The 20,033-nt window shown below is 40.2% G+C and overlaps 1 pseudogene; it reads left to right on the plus strand.

Annotated features, from left to right (window-relative positions):
• Positions 1-12,540: 12,540 nt before the first annotated feature.
• Positions 12,541-13,027, plus strand: LOC130846353 (sorting nexin-3-like; annotated as a pseudogene).
• Positions 13,028-20,033: the final 7,006 nt, after the last annotated feature.

The following is a 20,033-nucleotide window of genomic DNA, read 5'->3' on the forward strand; positions in this document are numbered from 1 at the left end:
TCTGTGTTCCATCTACTCATCAACCCCCCGACCCCGACCCTTTACCCTTGGCAGTCATTGATCTTTTTAATGTCTTCATAGTTTTGTCTTTTCAAGAATGTCATATAGTTGGAATCATGCAGTTTGTAGCCTTTTTAGATTGGCTTCTTTCCCTCAGTAATATGCACTTAAATTTTCTCCAAGTCTTTTTATGGCTTGACAGATCATGTCTTTTTAATGCTGAATAATATTTCAATGTCTGGATGTACATTTTGCTTATCCATTCACCTTATCGAAGGACATCTTGGTGGCATACAAGTTGGGTAATTATGAATAAAGCTGCTATAAACATCTACGTGCAGGTCTTCATATGGACATAAGTTTTTAACTACCTTGGGCAAATACCAAGGAGCATGAACAGTCACTCACAGAGTAAGAGGATACTTCGTTTTGCAGGAAATCATCTTACTGTTTTTCAGAGTAGCTCTACCATTCTGCATTCCCACTAGCAATGAATGAGAGTTCCTGTTACTGCATACCCTCACCAGCATTTGGTGTGGTCACTGTTTCAGATTTTGACCATTCCAGTAGGTGTATAGTGGTCTCTCGTTCTTTCAAGTTGCATTTTCCTGATGACAGATGATGTAGGGCATCTTTTCACGTGCCTATTTGCCATCTATATATCTTCTTTGGTGAGGTGTCCATTAAGGCCTTTGGCCAGTTTTTTTTTTTTTTTTAATTTTATTTATTTATTTATTATTTTTTGGGGGGTACACCAAGTTCAATCAACTGTTTTTACACATATATCCCCGTATTCCCTCCCTTCCTTGACTCCCCCCACCTCAAGTCCCCCCCACTCTCCCCACCCCATGGCCAGTTTTTAAATTGGGTTGTTTTCTTATTGTTGAGTTTTACAAGTTCTTTGTATATTTTGGACAACAGTCCTTTAACAAATATGTCTTTTGCAAATATTTTCTCCCAGTCTATGGCTTGTCTTCTCATTCTCTTGACATTATCTTTTTGCAGAATAGAAGTTTTTAATTTTAATGAAGTCCAGCTTATCAATTATTTTACTCATGGGTCGTGCCTTTGGTGTTGCATCTAAAAAGTCACTGCCATAGCCAAGGTCATCTAAGGTTTTCTCCTAGGTTATCTTCTAGGAGTTTTATACTTTTGTGTTTTGCATTTAGTTCTGTTATATATTTTGAATTAGTGTAATGTCTATGTGAGATTCAGTCTTTTGCATGTGGATGTCAGTTGTTCCAGCACCATTTGTTGAAGAGACTGTCTTTGCTCCATTGTATTACCTTTGCTCCTTTGTCAAAGATCAGTTGACTACATTTATGGAGGTCTATTTCTGGGCTCTCTATTCTGTTTCATTGGCCTATTTGTTTATTCTCTCACCAATAATACACTGTCTTGATTACTGTACCTTTATAGTAAGTCTTGAAGTCGAGTAGTTTGAGTCCTCTGATTATTCTCCTTCAATACTGTATGGCCTATGCTGGCTCTTTTGTCTCTCCACATAAACTTTAGAATCAGTTTGTTGCTATCCACAAAACATTATGCTGGGATTTTGACTGTGATTGCACTGGATCTAAAAATCACTTGGGAGAAACTGACAATATTTAGTCTTCCATGAAAATGCAATCTCTCTCCATTCAACTTTACCTAAAAAACGATTTATGTCCTACTTTACCTGGCATTTGTAGGTGGTTTTTTAAATTAATTAAATCTTTTATCTTAAAATCACTGTAAATCACGTTGATTTGTAAGATAATGAACAGAAATTCTGTGACCCTGTTTCCCCTAATGATCATCTTGCAAAATTATGGTACAATACCACAACCAAGATATTTAAATTAATACAGTCAGAATATACAACACTGCTATTACCACAAGGATCCCTCAAGTTGCCTTTTATACTCATACCTTCTTTCCAACCACCCCCACCTCTTCCTTAATACCAGGCAATTACTGATCTGTTCTCTGCTATACTTTTTGCCATTTCAGGTTTATTACTTAAATAGGATCATATGGTATGTAACCTTTGGAGGGTGGCTTTTTTTTTTTTTTTTAAATTTTTTTGGGGGTACACCAGGTTCAATCAACTGTTTTTATACACATATCCCCATATTCCCTCCCTTCCTTGACGCCCCCCCCTCGAGTCTCCCCCACTGGAGGGTGGCTTTTTGTAACTCAGCATAATTCTCAGAGATAGGTCATTGCATGTATCAGTGGTTTCTTTCTGTTACTGTTGTGTAGTACTCCATGGTATGGATATTGTATAGTTTGTTTAACTATTCACCCACTAAAGGGCACCGGGTTGTTTCCATTTGGGGGATATTATGACGAAAACTGCTAAAAACATTCAGCTTTTCATGTGAAAACAAGTCTTCATTCTCTGTGATAAAAGGCCACGAGTACAACTGCTGGATTGTACGGCAGCTGCACGTTTATTTTTGCCTGTGGCTATACTATTTGACATTCTCATGACCCGTGTATGAGTGATTCAGTTTCTCTTCATTCTTGCCATCATTTCATGTTGTCACTTGGGAAAAAAAAAAAAAAAAGATAGGTAGGTATGTAATAGTGTCTAGTGTGGCTTTAATTTACATTTCCCTAACACTAGTGATATTAAACACACTTTCATGTACTTATTTGCCATCTGTGTATCCTCTTTGGGGAAATATCTGTGCAGGTCTTTTGTTCAGTTTCTAATTGGAGTTTTTGGTTTTTGTAATTGTTGATTTTTTTAAGTGCTTAATATAGATCTTAGTCCTTTATCAGATATGTAGTTTGCAAATATTTTCTCCCATTGATCTAGGTGCCAACACCACAGTTTTGATGACTGAAGCTATATAAGTCTTGATATCAGGTAGACTGACTCCTACTCTATTTCTTTTTTCAGAATTGTTTTAGGTATTCTGTAACTTATGTCTTTCCATATAAATTTGAGAGTAATCTTGTTTAAGTTAAAAAAAACAAAAAGCAAAAAAAAAACCTTTCCTGGAATTTTGAGTAAAATAAACCTATAAATCAATTTGGGCCCAGCTTTCTGCCCACTTGGTTCCTAGAATATTGGAATCAGAAGATCCTTGTCTGAGAAATCAGAGCAGCCAAAAAAAAATACCTAAAAACATCATCAGGCAATGAGATAGACCAGCCACATCTCCTTAAATTAAGCTAACAATTCTTTTCCTTAAATATAAACAACAACAACAACAACAACAGGATCACCAGGAATCTTAGAAAAGTCTGTAAGATGAAATATAGTGACAAAAACAAAGTGAAAACAGTAATTTAGAAGGAATTGAGACTATTCAGGGAGAAGAACCCCCCCCCCCCAAAAAAAAAAGGCCCTTTGTATGCTCAGAGATAAAAGAGAAGATACTGCATCTGAGAATCGGGGACAGACTGCTTTAAAAAAAATAATAATTGAAGGAACAAAAAATATCTCAGAAAAAAATAGAGAAAGAGGGAAAAAAAAAGAGAGATAAAATACTTAGAGAATTAGAAAGTAAGTTTAGGTAAATCTCCCAGAAAGTAGGGCAAATGGGCAAAGAGAGGAAAATAAGAAGTCTAATATCTTATACATCGTTTTAGAAATAATAAACAAAAATTAAAACAAAAAAAAAAACTCTTTGTCAAAAGTCTATATTCCCCAACATAGCTGTCAATATTCTTCACAAAATTACCCATCCTTACCTATCCCACAGACCCATACTACAGTCAGCAGGCTTTTTTTAATCAGTCCTGGGATTTATTAACTCACTCACCTATTTACAGAATAAAATATACTAAACTTCCACTGCACGTCAGTAGTAATGTTGGACACAGTATAAAGAGAGGAAAGACACCATCTATGCCACCTAAAATTTTGTTTCAATTGTGGAAATAGAAAAATAAAAAACAACACAATTAAATAAACACTCTGATAAAAGTATATTCACAAGATTCTACAGAAACACAGAAGTACTGTACCTAACCTAGTAAATTGTAGGAATTGCCAACAAATGCTTTAAGGAAGAAATGGAGATTCAAAGCAGTTTCCAAGGTCAATAATGTGTTAACAACCAAAAGGAGAAAAAGGATGCTTTAGGCAGAAAGAGAAGCATTGACCAAAGATGTGAAGTGATAGGTGAGCACACATTCACTTATTTACTCATTCATTTAACAATGTTTGGGTCTGAATCATATGTTAGATGTTAGACCTTAGAGTGGTGAAGTCAGTGTCCTTTCCCTAAAAGGAGTCCTATCTTGCCAATAATAACAAACAAAAAAGAGGATCATGAAAGTTAGATCAAGAAGTAGTTTTCCTAAATGAGGATGCCCTTGAAGAAGAAGTAAGAATTAGCCAGATATCACATTAAAAAAAAAAGACACAATAGTATATATGATAAGATGCAGATGAGTAAGACAACAGATGCATAAAGAAGGGCCAGGTTTAAAATGTAGGAAAGAGTTTAAGGTAGCCCTAGCGGCATTTTGGAACGTCATTAGAAAATAAATCAGGAAAAAATTCAAGTGGCAAGGATCTTGAAAATCACTCTCAAATATACAGGGAAAAAAAAAAACCCAGATGAAAGTGATTAGAGTAAAAGTAGAAGACAAATAGAAATAACTAGCGTTCATGAAGAAGAGGACAGAACAAAAACACAAGAACCAACAGTAAATGATATAACAGAAGAAAAGTTTTTTTACAATAAAGAAGGATCTAAATCTGTACCACAGAAGTGGCTACCATGTGTCAAGGAAACATAAATGAAAAGAGCCTGATAGCTAGACACAACACTGTAAAACTCCTGATGGAAAAATAAAGCCTTTTGTAGGTATCCAGGCAGAACAAATAGGTTATCTATCAAAGAAGACAAAAACAATCAAGCCAGCCTGAGAGGTCTATGACCAATACTGTATACCAAACTTTATGGAAAAAGAACTTCTGAGTCTGGAGAGGGAAAATTTGTGTCTGAGGAATTTTATACCCAAATAAGCCATTCACTATTTACGTGTGAAGTCAAGACAAAGACATTTTCAGATATACAAGAACTCATAAAGTATAAGGTCCACAACTTTTTCCTGAAATTAAGATGGCTATAAAGTCTTGCTGCTGGAAGTGTGGTCCATGGACAAGCAGCATTGACATCACCTGGGAATTCATTCGAAACAAAAGCTCTTGGGCCCCACTCCAGACCTACTGAATCAAAGTTTATATTTTAATAAGATCCCTAGGTGATTCACATGTGCATTAAAATTCCAGAAGCACAGCTCAAAACATATCCCTGCCACCAAAGTGGTGATTGAGAATGAAGAACTGAAAATACCGACAATGAACACTGAAACAATGTATGCACACAAACACACAAGTTTCAAATGGTTTGAAATATGATTATGAAGGAAAAGATATAAACGGGATAAAAAGTGCCAAGAAATGAGTATAAGATCGCAAATTATAATAACAAAACCCCAACTAGTGGGAATGGAGAAGAAAAGTATAAAATATGCACCAGCTTACAAACAGAAATCAAAAGAAACTAGCATTTTATTATTGGCATTGACAGTTATAAACCAATTATTAAAGTATGGTTTTCAAACATCTTAACTTTAATCATCAGTAATATAAAAACAGGATACATATATATAATTTCCAAATTACCAGAGGTGAAATTTCAGCAAAAAAAAAAAAAGAAAAAAGAAAAAATATGAAACAGAAATGAAAGAATGAAAGATTTCAAATAGAGATGGTAATCCAAGCACATATAGTGAACACTTTCCCCCTTATAAATGCCTAGTGAAGTGACCAACAAAGTATATTAATAGGTCAACATCTCGACATCATAGCTGGAAATTCATAGAGGTTATACACAAGCCAGAAACTTCAATATAGATGTGAACAAGACTGAATTAAAGGATGGTACACAAACATATTATTCACTGTACACAAAAGAGAAGCCTGCCTTTGAAGTAAGTGGAACAGATCCACAGGAGAACCTATCAATACTCACTAAATCAAAGTGACAGATAATGTAGCCAGAACTCCTGGCAATCAGTGCCATGGGCGTGGTTAAAGACAAAAATGTAGAGACATGTAAGATCTCACTGGTTAGGGGTCCCTGTGAAACTCTCAGTACCTGTAATGGGCTGGGATACTCAGAAGGGTTAATAAGGGAAGTATAGGTACTGCAAGGACTATCTCCAAATAAAGGGAAGCCGCAAAAATCATAGAAAAGAAATTCATTAGCAGAAAGGCAGTGTTCCTTCCCATGAATGCCTTCAACTGCAGCTTCTATTCATCCTCTATACTGATACAAACCTGTAAGAGATCTAAAGCAGTGATTCTTTTTTTCACATAAATTTATTTATTTATTTTACTTTTTATTTATTGGCTGCATTGGGTCTATTGCTCTGAGTGGGCTTTCTGTAGATGAGGAGAGCGGGGGCTACTCTTCATTGTGGTGCACAGGCTTCTCATTGTGGTGGCTTCTCTTGTTGCGGAGCACGGACTCTAGGTGTGCAGGCTTCAGTAGTGGTGACACATGGGCTCAGTAGTTGTGGCACATGGACTTAGTTGCTCTGTGGCATGTGGGATCTTCCTGGCCCAGGGCTCAAACCTGTGTCCTTGCATTAGCAGGCAGATTCTTAACCACTGCGCCACCAGGAAGCCCCTAAAGCAATGATGCTTATCCAAGCAGGAGAAAGGCATTTTTCTCATGGATAGTGAGAAATGAATTAGCAAGGCACTTGATAAAACTCTAATTCTAATCTAGATCCCTAATATTTGGAGATAAAACACACACACACACACACACACACACACACACACACACACACACACATGCACACACATACATACACGTAAGTATACCTACAAACAGATTTGTAGATTTTTTAACAAATTGCTCTTATTTCTTTAATAATGATCCTCTAGGATCATTTTCCTTCTAAGTGGGTAACTCCCTTTAGTACTTCTTTTAGCACAAGCCGCATAGTAAAGAATTATCTCAGTGTTTGTTTGCCTCAAAATGTCTTTATTTCACCTTTACACTCAAAAGATATTTTTGCTAGATAGAGGATTCTATTGTAATAGTTATTTGCTTTCAAGATGTTAGATAATTTCATTATCTTCTAATGAGAAGTTAGCAGTCAACATTATCTTTGCTCCTTTGAAGCTAATGTGTCTTTTCTCTCTGGCTTCAAGATTTTACCATAGTGTGTTTATGCATATTTATTCTGTTTGGGGTGTGTAGAATTTCTGGAATTTGTGGTTTGATATCTTTATGGCAATAACTTTTGGAAATCTGGGGAAATTCCTGGTTTACTATCTCTTCAGAAAGTGCCTCTACCCTATTCTCTCTCGCTTTCCCTTTTCAGACTCCAATTATACACGGTTTAGACCTTTTCATCTTGTTCCATACATCCCTTATTCTATGTGCTGTATCCCCCCCCCCCCCCCCCCCATAATTTAGCCTGGATATTTCTACAAATCTATGCTCTCTTCGGCTGTTTCTAATCTGCTATTATGGGCATCTATTTAGTTCCTAATTTCAGTTATCACTTGCTTCTATTCTCAAATTCCCATATGATTCAATTTTATGGATTCCACTTCTCTGGTGAAATTCTCTACTCTGTCATCTATTCTTACAAATATTTATTACAGGGTTTTGTTTTCTTTTTTAACACACAGGTCCAATAACTCTAGTACTTGTTTCTATTGTCTGTTTTACCTCTTGCTCTTGTATCATGGTAAGATGAGTAATGTTTTATTGAGTTATTGGCACGAGCTATAAAAACTTGCATAATCTCTGGCTGGTGTCATCTTCCTCCAGGGTGGGTTTTTTTTAAGCTTCTTGGAGGCAGTTGGAATAGCAACAAATTGTATTACTCAGATTAGGGTTGAGCTAATTCAAGACTAGGTTTCAGTCTTTGTAATATCTAGTCTGTTTAGGATTAGTTTCTCCCTTTCTCCTGGGGTATAGTCCATGGGTGATACAAACTGATCACCTGAGGTGTTTACCAGGGCTTTGAACTATAATTTTTACATCCCAGGACTATGAAACTGCCAATAAATCTGCTTAGTTTCTCAGCCTCTTAGCAGCCTCTTTCTGCTTGGCTTCTCTGCCTCTTACAGCTTAAAAACTGGTGACTGCTAGGATGAACAACTATGGTTCAGATAAAGTCATTTTTCTGCATATCGCTTCCTTCAGGGATCTTGCAGCCTCCAGTTCTAAGTCCCTTATTATGCTTTCCTTCCCAATTTCTGGTTCCCAACGACGCATCGTTAGGTTGTTAACATCTGTGGCAGTTTTTATTACATCCGAAGTATGGTCCAAAGTGAAGCGAGACAAATAAGGGCAAAAAGGTGATTTTTATAAAGCTACATGAATTCAACTTAAAGGCAGGTCTTTCAATCTAAGATCATGTCCTACTTTTTACTGTTAGAATGAAACGATTCTGACTGTAATTCTTTCCTGAAAAGTCTGTGAGGGGAGACCATAGTTGAGTTTTTTGTTTGTTTGCCTTTACGTTTCTCTTTATTTGACAAAAAACTGACAACCTATATCAGTTCCAAATATGCTTTTTTGGGACAATTTACTAGTATTTGAAATCCAAAATCTAAGAATCAGATCCTTTTCCACGGCCTACAAATCTCCCTTCTTCTTCAACATTGGCCCATTCTGCTGGCTCCCTTGTCTGTTGTTTTGCAGGCATAGAAGCCTCTTTTCATTTCCTGCTGCAGCACCTTCACATATGCTGGCCCCACTATCTGGTTTCTACGTCCCAAAACCCTCCACCCTTCATATAACTGACTTCCTCTCAGCAGTCGGGTCTCAGCAAGAGACCCTCAGCACAGAGGACTTCCCTGGATGGGTGTTATCTACCCCCTTGACACAAATTTTAATTACATACAATTTGATTACACACTTTACTGTTTGTCCCCCTAGATTATAAGAACCATGACGGCAGCCTCTGTGTTACCTTAATTCACAACTGTTAAACTCCTCCGCCACACCAACGTATAAAAAGCACCTTGGAGCTGGAGACTTAGACACTATAAGGATTTCTGAAAATTTCTTTGAGAAATCTATGCTATGATCCTACCCCTCACTCTGTTCCAACAGAATGAGAGGCGTTGAGGGCTTCAATCTGCTAACACCCAGTCGCGAGGAAGACATTTGAGGGACACCAGCTGAAGAGTTTGATACGTGCCTCTTGCAGGTCGTTGGGGTCTAATTCACACCTGAGAAATTTAAGGGCTGAGAACTCAGCTGAAGTGGTCTGTGTAAGCAGAGCAGGTGCTGCTGCATTGGCTCCTATAACTGGTGACTTTGTTTGGCAAAGTGCACAGGATGCTTTTCAGGGAACCAGCTGTGGGCCACATGCAAGAGAGCCAGCATGGGGTTGTCTTAGGGATGAATGCACCGAGGCAGCCTCTGAGGAGCTGAGTAGACATAAACAGAAGCTGGGAGTATGCCTCGGTGTCCAAAATTAGGAAAGAGCAGTATCACCAAGTCAGAGGACTGCATATACCACATCTCAAGCGAACTGCAGGCAAGGGATCCCAAGAGATTAGGGGGAAGCAGGAGATAGTATCTCAAAGAAATCCATCAAAGTGCTCACAATAGATGAAGCTAGCTTTAAACACCTACTAAACCAGAGAGCATCAACACCCGCTCACCAAAGTGAAGGCAGAACTCTCCTCCCCCTCCTTCTCCTCTCCTCTTGCCCAAATCTCCTTTTCTGAATAAGTGCAGAGAAGGTAGAAGAGGCTGAGCAGTGCCCTTCCTACCCCGAAGCCTTTCCAGTAGCAGCTGACCACAGCTGAGAGAGAGAAGACACAAATGTACACTCACATTGAGATAGCTCACTTGGCAAAATCATATTCTAAGCAAAATCAAAGTAATGTTTTAAATTAGTAAAATAACAAACCATGGAAGCATTTTGGTTGTATGACAAAAGGTGAAATTGGCCATTCATGGTCCTTAATATTGATATATCCTGTTAATTCTTTTTTTTTTTTTTTTTTTTTTTTGGCGCACGGGCTTAGTTGCTCCGTGGCATGTGGGATCTTCCTGGAGCAGGGATTGAACCCGTGTCCTCTGCATTGGCAGGCGGATTCTCAACCACTGCGCCACCTAGGAAGCCCCTGTTAATTCTTTTTAACAAATACAAGTGTATACCATTTTAATTTTCATTTTTATTTAATTTTGCCTTTATGTCTTTTGCCAGTGCATAAGTAGAATTTATGGAAGTTTTGGTGTTTAACTGATCCCTGATGCTGAATTAGGACCATTTATGCCAGTGATTCAAATAGAAACTTGACTGAGCTCAGAAGGCTGAGGTGAAGTAGTCTCACCCCTTCTATTATTCCTAACAATTGCCTTTCCGTTTACCACAGGATATGCATGTTTATATTTCGAGGTCAGGGCATGGGGGATGAATGTCAAGGAATCATAAAATGCTCTAACAGGAGGGGTGGCTTTTATGTTTAGTTGTTGGCAATTGGGGAGGTACATACCACTTTTACAAAGAAAAGACAAACACACAGAAACCCCACTCTTTCCCCATCTGAACCCTACCATTCACTGCAAATTACTCAGATCCTGCAGATTTGGATTGAGCTGCCAACATCTCACCTTCCCTGTGCCAGTCTCCATGCTGGCAACCTCTCCCTCAAGTGACTGACCTGTGGTGGGAAAGAACTTGTTCCCCACATAAGAAGACCCTCCCTGACCCTTGCCCACAGGAGTACAGCCCTCCTATTACAAGCCTCACCGGGGTAAACACATCCCAATACAACACAATATCCACATAGTGTGATACACTTAGAGGGCCTTTACTTCTTCCCCAAGGTCACAGCGTGGGGGAAGCAGCTATACCACTTTGTCATTGCAAGACTAATCCCTGGACTCAGTTCTGCAGCCATTTACTTAGGGTTCAAAGCTCTGAGTCAGAACTTGCCCTAAGACAATGACACCAACACTACCTCCAGCAGCCTTCCCATCCCGTCCTGCAGTGGACTCAGAGTCCTCCTTCTCAAAGGCCGTGTCTACAATCTCCTGTCTGCCCTGCTCTGTGCTGTCTCAAGGAAATGAGAATGTACGTGGTTACTCTTTGATATGCCGTAAGACAGCGACCTTGATGGAATCCAGAGCATTTCTGCTCTATACCTTACACCTTCAGGGAACGTCCATTCCCTCTTTCACCTGACAACATCCCAAACTGAAATTGGCTGCCAAGATCTTGGAGTCTTCTTTTGTCCAGAACCAGCACATCTGGTTCCATCCATCTGGAGCTCTGTCTTACCTGAGAGCTCAGGTACAAATCCTTGGCTGGGACGGAAATCACCTCAAACTGTCTCAAGAGCAATGATAGCTGCGGGCTTCTTACAACGTATGTTTATTTTCTAAGAAGCTGATCTTACATTTTAACAAATGTTACTTAACATAAACATTTCTAAGATGGGAGCACAGAACTTGCATTACCTTCTTAATCAATGGGTTGCTCAGAGAAAGTGAACAGAAAATGATTAAAACTGGAACAGCTCAAGGGTGGAACACAGAAAACTTGACCTCTTACTCAAAGTCTCAACAACTTTGGGCCGGTGACTTCACAAGCCAGCCTTGCCTCCCTTAAAGCCCCAGATGTGTGGCGCCCCTGCTGCTGTGAGCTGCGAGTCTCATGTGGAGGGGTATGGCCAGTCATGACAAGGCGGCCATTATGATTTAAATATGGTAACTAGAAGTTGACTAATATTCAGACATAGCAGATGTTACACCACCATGGTGGTACCTTCCACAACCAAGAAGCCAAGTTGTCTACCCAACTCCACCCATCCGAAGGCCCTGACACCCCAGAGAGAAGAACAGGTAAAGCCACCACTTACCTGCCAGCCAAACATCTCTGCAGAGACTAGGATGCTCCTCCCCCGCAAGTCCGGGGCAGTCACACCAGTCGCCCCAAGCATCCCAGGTGTTATCTTTGTCTTCCATCCAAACGAGTGTTTCTTGAGGTCTGGAAAGTGAAAAGACCCAACAAATTATAGACAGAATGCTAGAAATATCCCAAAAGCTTTCCCAGTTTCTCCAGAGTCTTATTCTAAGCTATTCACAAAGACCTAAGTTGCCTAAAAATGCTTTGCTTTGCAATGGCTACATCAACACACACCGAAACTAGTACCACATGAGTACCTTTCCACCTTAGGAGGATTTTATCCAGATGGCTTCCAAGCTCAGTTTTAAATCTGACATTTTATCATTTCAAAATTTAAATACATTGGCTAAATATAAATAATATTTATGATTATTATTTTGTTTTATAACTTACATAGCAGGGTCCCAGCTTCTATCTAAGAAATTCTCTGTCATACAGACTGGTGCTTATTCCAAGGAAATCTTTTCGCATGAGGATTTATGGGACCTCCTGAGAGAGGCTCCATCCCAAGTAAACAAAACAGATAAAGCTTCAGGGCGAGCCCGGTGTCCCCGCGGCGGGCGGCCGGGTCGGTGGAACACGGAGCGGGTGGAGGGAGCCCGCGGCGGCGCCGGTGGCTGCAGCAGCGAAATGGCAAAGACCATGGCGGACATCCGGCGGCTGATCACCAAGCCGCAGAACCTGAATGATGCCTACGGGCCTCCAGCAACTTCCTCGAGATCCATGTGAGCAATCCGCAGACAGTGGGGGTCGGCCGGGGCCGCTTCACTACCTCCGAAATCAGGGTCAGGACAAATCTGCCTGTTTTCAAGCTGAAGGAATCTACTGTTAGAAGAAGATACAGTGACTTTGAATGGCTGCGGAGTGAATTAGAAAGAGAGAGCAAGGTTGTAGTCCCCCCCTCCCTGGAAAAGCATTTTTGCCTAAACTTCCTTTTAGAGGAGATGATGGAATATTTGACTACATTTTTATTGAAGAAAGGAAGCAAGGGCTGGAGCAGTTGATAAACAAAGTCGCTGGTCATCCTCTGGCACAGAATGAATGTTGTCTTCATATGTTTTTACAGGATGAAATTTTAGATAAAAGCTATACTCCATCTAAAATAGGACATGCCTGAAATTTGGCAAGAAGGGGAAAAAAAACTTTCCATGACTATGAATGATTCATATGCACCAGTGAAGAAGTTCTGACTAACTTAGCATGCTGCACAAAACCTGGTATGATATGCCTTCAGTATACCAACACTGACATGCTCTGTTCTGTTTTGTTTTGGCAGTTGACAAGAAGTTCATTTGCTTTAGTGAAAAAATCCTTCATTCCGGCCTTTCTATATAAATAGCTCTTTCTTGCTGTTTTAATGTGGTGCACACTCTAGCTTCACAAACCTGTTACCCCAGTATAACCTGCAGTGTCCTAACTAAAGTTACTCACTTGGTCTTACCTGCAGTTTTTGTGTCATGTTTGCTTCTTGAGTCTGATTAACAGAATATTTCTCTTATCCCCTGCCGAGACCAGCTCGGCGACTCGAGGTGAGTGACGGGTGCCGCAAGCTTGAAGAAGACACAGACACAGACTGAAGAGAAAAGTGGGACCGGAGGGCTCAAGACCTCTCGGATCAAGAGCCCCGCTGACTCATCCCAGGCTGCTTTTATTGAGTTCGTGGGCTAACATTCTCAGGTTACACTCATAAACAGTCAAAGGCCTCACATGATTGAGGCAATTATCTTTGTTTACTTCCTGGGTCTGAGTTGAGCAGGTGTGGATTTGAGCTGGGGGTGGAGAGCAAAACAGCCCTGGGGGCAGGAGACCTCTCTCAGATATTAGGGGTCTGTGCCCCACCCGTGTTGGCCCCTCTGCGACTGTGCCTGTCTTAGGTTGTTCCTCCCTTGAGGAATCTTACCCGTCTCTGGCTAACCAGTCATCCTCCAGGGCCAAACACGGTGATATAAGGATGCACCACCCCTGTTGGCCCCTCTGTGGCTGTGCCTGTCTTAGGTTGTTCCTCCTCTGAGGAATCTTACCCGTCCTTGGCTAACCAGCCATCCTTCAGGACCAAACAGGGTGATATTAGTCTCCATGCCCCGCACCCTCAGCTCCTCCACTGCTCAAGAATCTCATCGCTCGGCCCATATCAAAAAGGTTCCCGAATGTCTTCCCACATCTCCCCCTTTTTGTTTTCGTAGGAGAAGATAAGCCTGTAGGAGAAGATAAGCCTATTCGAGTTATTTCTTTTTCCGTCAATCCTTGGAGCGTTCTTCCTGTGCACCTGAGAACTTAAACATAGGATAATTAAAAGACAACAAAAAGTATCAAAATGCTTAGGAGACTGCTATTCATGCCTTTTATCCAATCCAATGGATGCAATGCTTTTAATCCATCAGCTATACTTTGTAAAGTAGCAAATTTGGTATAGAGACTGCAAAAATCATATTGCATGCCAGTTATTTTAGTTTGTAATTGTTGTATGTCCAGTGTGACACCATCCGCTCCATATCCCAGCAGATGTGTCACTGGCATCATGGCCATCCCAGATTTGTAATGTTCTTAAACTTAAGGGAAGTTTCCATATTTCTGTTTGAGCTCTGCCATTCTCTAATTGAGGCCAAGGAAGTATTAATCCAATCCTAAGCCATAAGATGGGATAGGGCGAGTGCATGGCAATATTGGTATATGCCATCACAACCTTTTATAGGGATTGCAGGAGGAGTTTTTTTGGTGTAAACCATTAGAGACTGCATACCCCTTAGGGGACCAGTTTCATACTGTTCCATAGGAACCATTAAGTAGTATTACACCCTCCGTCCCACAGCAAACATCCCAAAGAATCTGATCTTGTCTGTCAGCCCATATCCGTTTTATTTCACACAAAGGTCTATCAGGGATGGCATAATTAGTAAACTTAGTATTCCAAAGCTCAAACCTGAAAACAAATGTACAAAGTTCATCTCCGGAGATTCTACATCCCATTCAAGATGGCGTTTCTTTGGAACGCTCATGATATGGCTTAATTCTCCGAGATGGAATCCACACAGGTTCCAGGCCTTGTCCTGGTGACACACAAGCAAACCCTCTTCCCCATGTGATTAACCTTCCTGACGACCAGATATTAGTCAATGGGTCCTGCCACCATATCAGCGGCTGTGCATCATTAAAGTGAGTCACATTCTTAGACGAGGCTTGAAAATGCCTCTCAGCTGCTGTATCTGTAAGCCTGTGCAGATACATTCAAAAAATTAATAGTAAATAAGGCTTTATTTAAAATTGTTTGTTGCCCTTGGGTGATTCCCCCTTTTTGTTTTTGGAACATGTTTTTAAGTAGTTGGTTTGCTCTTTCAACTATTGCTTGTCCCTGGGGGTTGTAAGGAAGTCCTGTAGAATGTGATATAGACCACATATCAAGAAATTGTTGAAATGCTTTACTAATGTAAGCAGGGCCATTATCTGTTTTAATGGCTTGTGGCAACCCCATGACTGCGAAGCATGCATATAAATGCTTTTGCACATGCTTTGCAGTTTCACCAGACTGGGCAGTAGCCCATATAAATTGAGAAAATGTATCAATGGTTACATGCACATAGGAGAGCTTACCAAAGGATGAGATGTGAGTAACATCCATTTGCCATAAAGAATTAGGGCGCAAGCCCCTTGGGTTTACACCAGGTTCAGATTGCTGAGGATTATTAATAATTTGGCATGATGGACATGTTCTTAATATATCTTTGGCTTGATTCCATGTAATATCAAACTTCATTTTTAAGCCTTTAGCATTTACATGAGTTAATTGGTGGAAATGTTGAGCTTCATCCAACACGGGTGCAACAAGTCTATCAGCAGCTCTGTTACCTGTTGCCAGAGGCCCAGGCAAAGTAGTATGGGCCCGAATATGGGTAATATAAAAAGGAGCGTTTCTAGAATGGACAACTCGTTGAAGTAATAGAAAAAGATCATAAAGAGGCTGTGGAATAGACTGCTTGATAGTAGCAGTTTCTATCATATTAGTGGCTTGAACCACATAGGCAGAATCAGATAAAATATTAACGGCCTGAGGTATGTCTTGCAAAGCACAGATAACTGCATATAATTCTGCTTGCTGAGCTGAAAAGTGAGGGACAGGGATTTGTCGTGTTTTAAATCCCGTATATCCCGCTCGGCCCTTACTAGAGCCATCAGTAAAAATTATAGAAGCATCTGGTATAGGATCAGATTTTGTTATTCGAGGTAGAATCCATTGAGTTCTCTTAAGAAACTGCAAAATGGGATTTTTCGGATAGTGATTATCAATTTTTCCAATATAATCAGCAAAGGCAATTTGCCAACTTACACAATTTTGGAAACAAGCCTGAATTTCTTTAGTAGTTAAATTAATAATTATATGTGAAGGGTCAGTTCCAATTAAATGCTTACTTCGAGTTCTTCCCTTCAGAACCAACTGAGCTAGTAATTCTAAATAAGGTGACAAGGATTTTACCATAGTATTTGCTAAAAACAACCATTCCACAGTTCCTTCATTTTGCATTAATATCCCTGTAGGTGAATGAGGAGAAGGTAATATAATTAATTGCAATGGCTGATTAACAGTTACTCTCTGTAATTGAGAAGAATGAATTTTATTTTCTACAAGTTTTAGTTCCTCTAAAGCAGCTGATGTTAAAGTTCTTGGACTATTTAATTTTGAATCTCCTTTTAACAAAGCAAATAGGTTAGACAATGCATAGGTGGGGATCCCTATGCATGGGCGAAGCCAATTAATATCTCCTAGGAGTTTTTGCAAATCATTAAGAGTTTGGATTTGATCTGACCTCAGTTCCACCTTTTGTGGTCTAATAGTTGTTCTAGCAACTATTGTGCCCAAATATTGATATGGGCTATGCATTTGTACCTTTTCCGGAGCTATTTTAAGTCCTGCTCTATCAAGGCAAAGCTGCATGCTAATATATGCAGAAGTAAGTAAATCTTGATTAGGAGCAGCACACAAGATATCATCCATGTAATGGATAAGATAACAATTAGGAAATTCTAGTCGCACTGGTTCAAGGGCTTTAGCAACAAAATTCTGGCAAATAGTAGGACTATTCAACATGCCTTGAGGTAACACCTTCCATTGAAACCTTTTTCGAGGTTCTTTATTATTTAGTGCAGGCACAGAAAAAGCAAATTTTTCTTTATCTTTGGGATGTAATGGAATGGTGAAAAAGCAGTCTTTCAGATCAATAACTATTAAAGGCCAATTAGCAGGGATCATATTAGGTGATGGGAGGCCTGGTTGTAAGGCCCCCATTGGTTGTATAACTGCATTGACTGCTCTGAGATCTGTTAATAAACGCCATTTACTAGTTTTTTTCTTTATTGGAAATACTGGAGAGTTCCATGGGCTAAAAGATTCTTCAATATGTCCTTTTTCTAACTGTTCAGTCACTAATTCTGTTAGAGCTTCTAACTTTTCTATGGTTAAAGGCCACTGCTCAACCCATACAGGTGTATCAGTTTTCCAGGTCAATGGGATTGGTGCTGGGGGAAGCAGTAAGCTTTTACGAACAGTGGCCACTAGTGAAAAGACTGATATCCAAGACCTTCTCTATTTGTATTACCTTCAGCTGGAATGGGAAATAGTTTCCCTTCATGATATTTACCAAGACCTAACCCTGGCTGATATCCTTGATTTATCAGCATTTCTTGACTTTGCATACTATAAGTATCTATCGTTGGAATGTGGATTTCAGCCTTCCATTGTTGCAATAAATCCCTTCCCCATAAATTAATGGGAAGGTCTGCTATATAGGGTTGTAAGTGGGCTGGCTGCCCATCTGGGCCAATACAAGGCAATATTTTAGCACTTTGCTGCAAGCCATGAGCTCTACCTAAACCTACCACTGTAATGTCTGCAGGACAAGTAGGCCAGCGAGAAGGCCAATGATTACTGCTTATAATTGAAACATCAGCACCTGTGTCTATTAATCCTCTAAAAGCTTTTCCATTTATAGTTACTGAGCACGTCGGGCGTGTTTCTAAAATTTTTTCAGAGAGGAAAACTCCTGCCTCTCCTGTGCTTCCAAAGCCTCTCGTTCTCCTTACTTTTGTACTATTGCCAATCTTATAATATGGCAGAATAAGCAACTGTGCTATTCTATCACCTGGATGGGCTTTCCATGGAACCGAAGTTGATATCATCACTTTAATTTCTCCAGTATAATCATTATCAATCACTTCAGTATGAATTCTAATTCCTTTTTGTTTTTCAGTTTCGTTTGGCACCGCACATGCCCATCGGTCCTCTGACGGACCAGCTTCTTCATCAAAGCTATCATTTGAGCCTTCAGGAGCCCATAGAGGCGCTAATAGAGGCTCTAATACTGACTTAATCAGAGACCACATTTGACCAAACAGAACCTGGTACAGGAGTCCCTTTAGAATGCAGTTTTTTAAGTTTGCTCCCAACCTTATCCCCAAGTACATAAACCCAGTGTTAGCCTAAAGAAGGAAACCATGTACAGTATTCTCAACTATTTACAGAATTTCTAACAATCGACCTTCACTTGCTTTTTACAAGACCTTCACTTGCTTTTTACTCCACCTGCCCTTAGGAGCTGCCGTAACAGGCATACATCTGGTCGATATTAATCTAAACTTTATTTCCCATATTTTACCCCGAACACAAACTACCCAAGAGATTTACTTACTGGCAGGATTTTCTCAGAGGCCTCTTACTCTCCTCTTGGGGGCTTCACGGCACTTCCCAATTCTTTACTTTCATCAATTTCACTTTCCGTGAGCCTTCGTCACTCAAGCCTTTCGAGCCCCACGTTGGGCGCCACTTGCCGAGACCAGCTCGGCGACTCGAGGTGAGTGACGGGTGCCGCAAGCTTGAAGAAGACACAGACACAGACTGAAGAGAAAAGTGGGACCGGGGGGCTCAAGACCTCTCGGATCAAGAGCCCCGCTGACTCATCCCAGGCTGCTTTTATTGAGTTCGTGGGCTAACATTCTCAGGTTACACTCATAAACAGTCAAAGGCCTCACATGATTGAGGCAATTATCTTTGTTTACTTCCTGGGTCTGAGTTGAGCAGGTGTGGATTTGAGCTGGGGGTGGAGAGCAAAACAGCCCTGGGGGCAGGAGACCTCTCTCAGATATTAGGGGTCTGTGCCCCACCCGTGTTGGCCCCTCTGCGACTGTGCCTGTCTTAGGTTGTTCCTCCCTTGAGGAATCTTACCCGGCTCTGGCTAACCAGTCATCCTCCAGGGCCAAACACGGTGATATAAGGATGCACCACCCCTGTTGGCCCCTCTGTGGCTGTGCCTGTCTTAGTTTGTTCCTCCTCTGAGGAATCTTACCCGTCTTTGGCTAACCAGCCATCCTTCAGGACCAAACAGGGTGATATTAGTCTCCATGCCCCGCACCCTCAGCTCCTCCACTGCTCAAGAATCTCATCGCTCGGCCCACATCAAAAAGGTTCCCGAATGTCTTCCCACAATCCCCTTTTTAATATGTGGTGTCCCTTGACCTAATTTATGTGTGGAAAGCACTACACATTGGTTTCCAGTACCAGACATGTAAGATACACACTCGTATGCAGAAAGTATCTCCCTTCAGGCTTGTAATACCCTTCACATAGAAGATCAATGAGGGAAATCTTTATATTCTGTATAAAAACAAAGTCAAATTTATATACTAAAATCATTTGTCTAAAAATTTAAGTTGTTTTCAAATAAAAATGCATTTCTGATATGCCAAAAAAAAGGATCCAAGAAAATAGAGAAAGCTCAATTATGATTACTGTTTGGTTTAATTTCTCTTCTGGACTTGCCAGCATTGACTTATATCAAGATACTCTAAACAAAAGGGAACAGGTGGAGTTAAAAACTTTTAAATATACAGAGAGATATAGATATGCAAAGAAATGTTGTGTATTACTTAAATAAAACTACAAAACTTTACGAAGAGGCCTAAAGTAGACTTGAATAAATGGAGAAGATACCATAGTCCCAAACAGCTGAACTCAATACTGTAAAATGTTCTCTCCAAATTAATCTATACATTTACAACAACTCCAATCAAAATCTCAAAGGGGACTTTTTTGGACCCTAAGAAAATAACTCTAAAGTTCATCTGGTGGAGTAAATATC

This window comes from Hippopotamus amphibius, chromosome 2, assembly GCF_030028045.1.
Source record: "Hippopotamus amphibius kiboko isolate mHipAmp2 chromosome 2, mHipAmp2.hap2, whole genome shotgun sequence".
NCBI lineage: Eukaryota > Metazoa > Chordata > Mammalia > Artiodactyla > Hippopotamidae > Hippopotamus > Hippopotamus amphibius.